Below are 8,959 nucleotides of genomic sequence, written 5' to 3' on the forward strand. Positions count from 1 at the left end.
AGTAATTAAGCCTTAGGGATGTTTTACATCTAGTGCCCTAAAACCATCTGGTTTGGGAGTCACTGGCCCAATACTCGTTACATAGGTCAATTAGAAAGCTTAAGGGAGCCGAACATTGCACAGCCTACACAAAAAAAAAAAAAAAAAAAAATATATATATATATATATATATATATAATAATAATAATAATAATTAAAAAAAATGCATGTCTTGATCCAAGCCTTTGGTGTTTTCATTTGTGAAAATTCCTATGAATTTTGAGGTACACCAAACTTTGAGAAAAATTGAAGCCTCTTAACTTTGTGTTAGTCTCACTTTGCACATTTGGAGCTTGTGTTGTCTCAAATTTCCACCTTTGAGTTGAATGATTTGTGGTTGGCTTGATGATTTGATTGTGGTGTTTACTTTGTTAAACCTGCTCATGATATGAGAACCATATGTTTGTATGAAAATTGTGTCTGTCAATGACATAGTGCTAAAAATGTTTGTGGGTATCATTTCTATTAAACCCTCACGAGACTTCACTCGTCCTCTAGGGATGCTTAGGGGTTTAAAAGGCTTGTTGCATACGCTAAATGCAATCGTACATCCCACGAAAGATGGATTTATCTTTTGTTTTCTGTTTTTCCATTCTTGTTTTTAGTTTTGTATTGCTAAGGGACTAGCAATATGTAAGTTTGGGGGTGTGATAAGTGCTAGAATATTCATATTTTCATCCCTTAACTTGCATGTTTTAATCCTTTAGTTTTGATTAATTAGGCCATTTTACTTCCTTTTTGTATTTTCTTTGTTTTATAGGCTTTTGGAAGAAAATAAAGCGTTTCTGGAAAAATTCCAAGCTTAAAGGGCAAATTGGGAAGATCTAGAAGATATGATTAAGCTTAACCAATCATAGTTAAAGTTTAATCAAATAAAGGAAATGATTAATTCGGAATTTCTCAATTTGAAGTCAAATCGGATTGGATGCAAAATTGGATTCTGAATACGTCTCGGTATTTTGGCCATAACTTTCATCTCAGATATCCGATTGAGGTGATTCAAGCGGCATTGGAAAGCTAACTCAAACTACTACAATTCATTGTGAAATAGCATTTTCCCAATTCGGAGCGCCGCAAGGCCAAAATCATGCCGCAAGATAGGACCGCAATTCTGGGCGAATCCTATTCCGATTTGGGCTTAGGTTTTCTTTAACCTAATTGGGCTTGGACTTAAATCTCCGAAATTCCTAGGATTACTAGGGCTTCTAGGACTCTCTTAAGCCCTATAAATAGACCTCTAAGCCTCACAATTGAGGGGGGTCAGACGAAGACGCGCCGGAGGCGCCGTTCTTAGTCGCTTTCCGTGTTTTCTGGGTTTTTGTAGCTTGGAACTCGAATTATTTTGTAAGTTTTTAATTTTAATGAAGTAATTTAGTTTCTTTATGATTTCTTTTGTCATGAGAGGCTAATTCTTCAACTAAGGTTGAAGATGAAGCCTCACCATTGATTAGTTTTATATTTTTATGTTTCGTTCGTACAAATCCGTCGTTTAATGTAATGTATGTTCGTTTCAGTTCAATTGTGTGACAAAATTGTGATTGATTGTTGTTTATAAATCGTGAAAATGTTGGATATTCGTTGTGTTTCATCCAACGGATACATCGAATGATTTGATTGAGACTTATATCCATTGTGATTTACGGATACAATGGATGATTTGATCTCAATTGGATATTCGTTGTGATTTGTAATAGAGATGGATTCATCGAATGATTCAATTGGTTTATAAAAAAACAATAGAACATATATAGGGTTTAATTGTTTGTCGGATGCATGAATGAAAACATAAGAATGTATGCTTTGATTTGGTGAGGTGAATTCTAAAACCTTAGTCGTTTATCTTTTGATTATTTTTATTTTATTTAGTTTATGTTAGTTTATTTTCAAAATCAAAATCATTCGGAACTAGGTTAAGATATAATTGATTTAGATAGAAATTAAATTTCACAAACACAATTCCCTGTGGATCGACCTCGCACTTGCACACACACTATATTGCACACGACTCGTGCGCTTGCGAGTACAATTAAATTTGTACATCACACAGCATAGTCAGATGCATCACACATGATCTCAAAGGGCAATGACCAGTCAAGTGGCTGCATGATGGGAGCAGAGGATAATAGGGACCGGAGCTGCTGGAATGCCTGGTGACATGCTTCATCAAAGTGAAAAGAGGCGTCCTTAGCAAGCAAGTTACATAAAGGCCTTGAAATTTTGCTGAAATCTTTAATGAAACGACGATAGAAGCCGGCGTGCCCTAGGAAAGAACGGATCTGCTTCACTGAAGTGGGTGGTGGTAAATTTTCAATGAGCTCAACTTTGGCCCGGTCTACCTCAATACCTCGTTTGGACACTATATGGCCCAAGTGGCTCTTCTCCCAGCTCAAAATTCAACGTTGAAGCACAAGTGATAGATTATGGAGGCATTTATCAAAAGAAGATCCAAAAACAGAAAAGTCATCCATAAATACCTCCAAAAAATTTTCCACCATGTCAGAGAAGATAGACATCATACATCTCTGGAATGTGGCAGGTGCATTGCAGAAGCCGAAGGGCATGCGTCGGTAAGCAAAGGTGCCGAATGGACATGTGAACGTCGTCTTCTCTTGGTCTTGGGGATCAACTGCAACCTGATTATACCCGGAATAGCCATCTAAGAAGCAATAGTAGCTCTGGCCAGCAAGACGCTCCAAAATTTGATCAATGAATGGGAGCGGGAAGTGATCCTTGCGGGTATGAGAATTGAGCTTCCGGTAGTCAATGCAGACACGCCACCCAGTGGTTATGTGCTGTGGAACCAATTCGCCAGCAGAATTCTCAACAACGGTGATGCCTGATTCCTTTGGAACCACTTGAGTGGGGCTCACCCATTTGCTATCTGAGATGGGGTAGATGATGCCTGCATCAAGTAACTTGACGACCTCTTTCATTACTACCTCCTTCATGTTGGGATTCAACCGGCGCTGTGCCTCACAGGAGGGTCGAGCATCTTCTTCCAAATGGATCCGGTGCATACAAATAGAGGGGTCAATGCCTTTCAAATCTGCCACGGTCCAACCAATAGCCTCTTTATACTCCCTTAACACTGCGAGCAGACTGTCTTCTTGGTCTTTTTGTAAGTCAGAAGCAATGATGACCGGCAGGGTGTTGTTAGACACCAGAAATGCATATTTGAGCTTTTCTGGTAGGGGCTTCAACTCAAGCTTCGGTGGAGACAGTAGGGATGGAACAGGAGGAGTGCTTGATGTCACAGGTAGGGGCTCCTTTACTACTCTCCATGGATGGAAATCTGCACTAGCAGCTGTTTCTAACAATTCATGGACCTCTTGAATGTACTGGTCGGTGTTGAATTCTTCAAAGTCGAAAATAATTCAAGCAAGCTTCTACTGGGTCCTTTGTCAGGAGACTGGGTAGTGAGTCTTCTATATATTCTTCAATGCTGTCCAAAAAGAAACACTCATTCTGATCAGGAGCATGCTGAAATGCAGTAAAGATATTCAACCGAACCTTCATATTGCCAAATGAGATTTCCATGACTCCAGTTCGACAGTTGATGCATGCATTTGCTGTGGCTAAGAATGGACGCCCAAGGATGATAGGAACCAGCTTCTCAGGATTGGGCACAGGCTCGGTATCCAGCACGATAAAGTCTACTAGGAAGAAAAATTTATCCACCTGGATGATCACACCTTCTACAATCCCTCTAGGCTTCTTAATCGACCGATCAGCTAGTTGCAGAATCACTGTGGTGGGCTTCAGCTCCCCTAGGCCCAGCTGCTGATATACTGAATAGAGAAGTAAATTTACTCCAGCTCCCAGATCTAAGAGTGCCTTATCAATCTCTCTTTTTGTCCGATGATGCAAGAAATTGTAGGCGCCCCGGGGTCCTTGAATTTCGGAGGAGTGTTGTGCTTGATTAGGGAACTCACTTGCTCAGTCAAAAGGACTTTCTTGGGGATGTGATTTCTGGTCTTCCTCTTTTGACTACACAAGTCTTTAAGGAACTTAACATAGGCAGGGACTTGTGCAATGGCATCAAGAAGGGGAAGATTGATTTTTACCTGTTTGAACATCTCCATCATTCCTTGTATTTTCTCTCATTGTTTCCCAAAGTGGGAAGGTGCCTTGAGACATTCTGGAAAGGGGCCCGGTGGCTCATATGGGAATTCTGGAGTGGATGCTGCTGATGACGAAGCCTCATTGCTTACTTGCTTGCTTTTAGCATTCTGTAAATTCTGGGCAACCTCCTTGTGTTCATCCTTCTTCTCCTTCACATGATTGTCAACTATTTTGCCGCTTCTTAAGGTGGTGATGGCTTGAACTTGCTGATGGTATGAAGTGCCCTCATCGACCATATAGTGCCCTTTAGGGTTTACCACCGGCTGACTTGGAAGCTTTCCTTCGTCTCTTCTGTTAATGGTGTTGGCAAGTTGTCCGACTTGAGCTTCTAGCTTGGCAATGGATTGGGAATGTGAGTTGACTATTTCCTCTTGAGATTTAATTGACTGCTTGATCTCGCTGGTCAGCTCAGTCACTGCTTTTACAATCCGATCCTCAAAATTAGACTCTAAAGGAGCCTGGTAGTGCTGCTGTGGAGGCCGGTAAGTGGACTGCGGTTGGTAGGGCTGCCTGTTTGATTGAGAGTGATTATGTGGCCCTAGGGATGAGTTGCTTGAATTCTTCCATGAGAAATTTGGATGATTTCGCCATCCGGGGTTGTAGGTATTGGAGTACGGATCATTACCCGGTCTGGAGAAAGCTGCATTAACCTGCTCATTAGAAATGTCAGTATAGTTCCAGTAACAGGGCAGTTATTTACATGATGCATAGGACTGGAACAGAATGAGCATGCTTCAGTGTGTGTGTGAGTGGCATTAGGAGCAAAACCAACAGTCAACAGAACTTGATCTAACTTCTTGGTGATAGCCTCAACTACTTGGTTGGCCATGTTTGGGGAATGGCCGGCTTCATACAAACTCTCCGTCTTGGGTGCTTTAGGTGCTGGTGCCCTTCGTCTGGCGGAAACCTGCTGAAGAGAATTGTTACTTAAGTTTTCAAACAAAGACCATGCTTCATTTTCACTTTTCAACATGAATGTCCCCCCACATGATGCATCTACCATTTTTCTATTGGACTCGGTCAGGCCATCATAAAAACACTGGACTAGCTGCCATTTTGGGACAGCGTGGTGTGGACATGATCTAAGCAAGGTCTGCAACCTATCCCAAGTCTCATGGAAATCCTCTCCCTCGTACTGGGAGAATGTAGTAATGGCTCTCCTAGTATTATTGGTCATGCCTAAGGGAAAGTACTTCTTAAGAAATTTTTGTTGCAATTGAGCCCAAGAAGTGATAGAATTGGGTGTTAAGGACTGGAACCAATGTTTGGCTTTTTCCTTGAGGGAGAAAGGAAAAAGACGCATCCTTAGGGCATCCTCAGTGAATCCATTCATTTTAGTGGTTTCACAGATTGATTCGAAATCACTGAGGAATTCATACGGATTTTCAGTGCTAAGCCCTAAGAAGGAAGGTAAACTTCGTATAGTGCTAGGCTTAATTTCATAATGGGTTGCCGTAATTTCCGGCAACCGGAGACATGTTGGAGTAGTGTAAGTGGTAGGAAGATAGTGATCTTGCAATGCTACGTGGTTACCGTCCCCCATGGTCTCAGTGGAACGTTCTTCTAGCAAATTAGAGTTCTTTTGGGATCTAATTTGTCTAAGAGTGCGTTCAATTTCAAGGTTGTAAGAAATTAATGGAAAAGATAAAGAACGACGACCTAGCATAAACTAAACAGAAATTTAAAAGAAAACATAATTTTTTTTTTTTTTTTTTTTTAAATGAAGCTAAAACAGAAAACAAAGAAGCTCACAAATGGCCTTAGTGTGCACTTAGGGTCTGGATGCAGGATGCCGCAAGTGCGCTCGATCGCACGGTAGGGTGCGCTCGAGCGCACTTGATCTTTTAAGCCCAATTTCTAATGGTTTGTCAAATAAGACCTGAAACAAAAACAAAACAAAATCAAACAAATAACAATGCTAAGGAATTATCATATGTAACTTATGGGGCTTGAATGTGCAACATTCGGCGCTTATCATCTTCTTTGTACTCTTCCTCTCGGTCATCTTCTTCAGGGTAGAAGCCACCAAGCATGGGAGAAAATCCATCCTCTTCGTACTCGTCCTCTAGGTCGAATGCCAAAGATCCTTCAATCGATTCTTCCTCATTGACATCGTCATCATAGGTTGGTGGGGAATCCCAATCCACAAATCCTTGTGAAGGATCTACAACATCTTCATGTCTAAACTCTTCATCAATAAATTCTGACTTCTGAAACTTTTCATCCACAGATTCTTTTTCCTCCCCCATATAATATGGATTCGGTTTATGGATTTGTGGTTGGCAAGTAGGGGTCCAATTGGCCTGTCGTGTACTCTTCGCCTCTCTCCATGTTTCCCTAAACACTTTTTTTTTTTTTTTTGTAGAAATTTTTTATTTTATTTGTCACAACCATAGACCGTTGTCTCTAATTTTGTGACTTCTGGCCCATGGTATAACTATGGGGCAAGAAAGCGACCCGCATATATTTCAATAGTTTTTCCCAACTATTGATCTTCAATTTGGGTTCTCGCTTCCTAGTTTTCTTCAGTTGTTGCCACAACGCACCAACTCTTTCCTGAAATGTATGTACCACCAAAGGGACTTGTTGTTCATGAAGCACCCCGTTGAATTCAAAAACCTCTTCAACAGTCAACACCCAATCCAGAAATTCGTCTAGTTCTAGATTCCCGTCGAATTTCAAAATTTTGAGTTCGAATCTACTTACCCGCCAATTGGCATGAGCTTGCGCAAGGTACTGATGTCCGTGCTTTCAGCGCTCCGCAAACGGGTTTCTAGATCCATTCCCATGTTGACCACACAAGTTGGATAATTGGGTAGTGAGGTCTTCAATTTGATCCCTCATAGCCCTGAATCGATCATCCATGTGTTGCCAAGGTTCAGTGATAGATTTGCCTTCTGCCTCCATGAATCGTAGTCTTGGTTGGCCACGACAATTGTTCGGCCCACCACTCATGTGCCTCAAACGAATCGTCGGTTGTTCCTTACGTGCTGTCTCCGTGTGCACATACACCTCGTTCATGTCTGCAAAGCAGTTGCTCCTCCCCATTCATGGACAACAACTGAGCTCTAATACCAACTGATGCAGCATGACTTAGTAGGCTGCAGCGAAAACAACAGTATAGCAGCGGATAACTAATTTTAGATCTTGAATTTATCAATGATCTAAGAATTTTTCTAAAAACAATAGATACTCTCTAAAGTTTAAAGGAAAAGAGGAATCAACTCAACTCTGAGTATTCTCATTAATCAAAATCAACAATAATCAACAACTGTTTTTTCTAGAGGCTATAAGCATATATTTATAGCCCACAACCCTAAACATAATAAAATATGACATAAATACCCCCAAAACCCTAAACCTAATAAAATAACGAAATATTGACTCCCAAAACCCTAATCCTACTAAAACAAGGAAATAAAGACGGCTTAACCTAATTTAAAACGCAGAATATAACATAAGCAGCTCCGAGTGCGCTCGATCGCAGGTATAGTGCGATCGATCACAGGTATTGTGCGATCGATCGCACAACTAGGGGCCTGGTATGCTAATGTCTCGAAGTGCGCTCGATTGCAGGTACACGTGCGCTCGATCGCACTTCCAGGGGACTTGCGATCAGCATCACAAGGCAAGACTAGTAGCTAAAGGGTACAAACAAAAGTACGGCATCACACTTGCCGCTCATCACAATCGGAAGATATACCAACTTGATGTCAAGTCAACCTTTCTCAATGGCATCCTTGAAGAAGAGGTGTACGTACAACAACCGGAAGGCTTTATAATGGAAGGAGAAGAAAGCAAGGTATACCGCCTTAAAAATGCATTATATGGCTTAAAATAGACACCAAGAGCTTGGAACGCAGGCATTGATAATTACTTTCATCAGAACGGCTTCATCAAATGTCCATATGAGCATGCTGTTTACATGAAGAAAAACCATTGTGGTGAATTTATAATCATTTGCCTATATGTTGATGATCTGTTATACACAGGAAATAGTAGTGAAATGATCAAGGAATTCAAGTAATCAATGTTTAAGGAGTTTGAGATGACAGACAATGGGTTGATGTCCTACTTCCTTGGTATTGAAGTGAAGAAACAACATGATGGAATTTTCATATCCCAAAAGAAGTACATGTGAGCAATTTTAGAGAAATTCAAGATGGATAGCTGCAACTCTGTGAATACCCTAGTCGAAACAAGCATAAAGTTGTCAAAAGTCGAGTTATTGAACGAACTCTTTACAAGAGTTTGGTTGGAAGTGTGAGGTACCTGACGATCACAAGGCCAGATATTGTCTATGAAGTTGGACTTGTGAGTCGATACATGGAGACACCAGTGGAGATTCATTGGCTAGCTGCAAAAAGGATTCTAAGGTACATTAAAGGCACTCTGAATCTTGGTTTATTCTATGCGTATGGTGATGAAGCAAAATTAGTTGGTTAATCAGATAGTGATAGGGGATGTGACCAAGATGAGAGGAAAAGTAATACTGGCTATGTGTTCTATCTGAGTTCTACAGCATTTTCTTGGACATCCAAGAAACAAGGAATTGTAGCCTTGTCTACTTGTGAGGCAGAGTATGTGGTAGCTTCATCTACTATTTGCGAACCTCTATGACTAAGGAATCTCTTGAAAGAACTGGAACATCTACAAGAACAACCGACTGTGATTTATGTGGATAACCAATCAGCTATAAAGCTAACAAAGAATCCAGTGCAACATGGGAGGAGTAAACACATTGACACTAGGTTCCACTTTCTTAGAGACCATGTGAAGCAGAAGACAATAGAGCTCC

At 40.8% G+C, this 8,959-nt stretch overlaps 1 pseudogene; it reads right to left on the reverse strand.

Annotated features, from left to right (window-relative positions):
* Positions 1–2,432: 2,432 nt before the first annotated feature.
* Positions 2,433–4,397, reverse strand: LOC148584466 (uncharacterized; annotated as a pseudogene).
* Positions 4,398–8,959: the final 4,562 nt, after the last annotated feature.

Source organism: Corylus avellana, chromosome 7 (genome assembly GCF_965113065.1).
Source record: "Corylus avellana chromosome 7, dhCorAvel1.hap1.2, whole genome shotgun sequence".
Classification (NCBI taxonomy): Eukaryota; Viridiplantae; Streptophyta; class Magnoliopsida; order Fagales; family Betulaceae; genus Corylus; species Corylus avellana.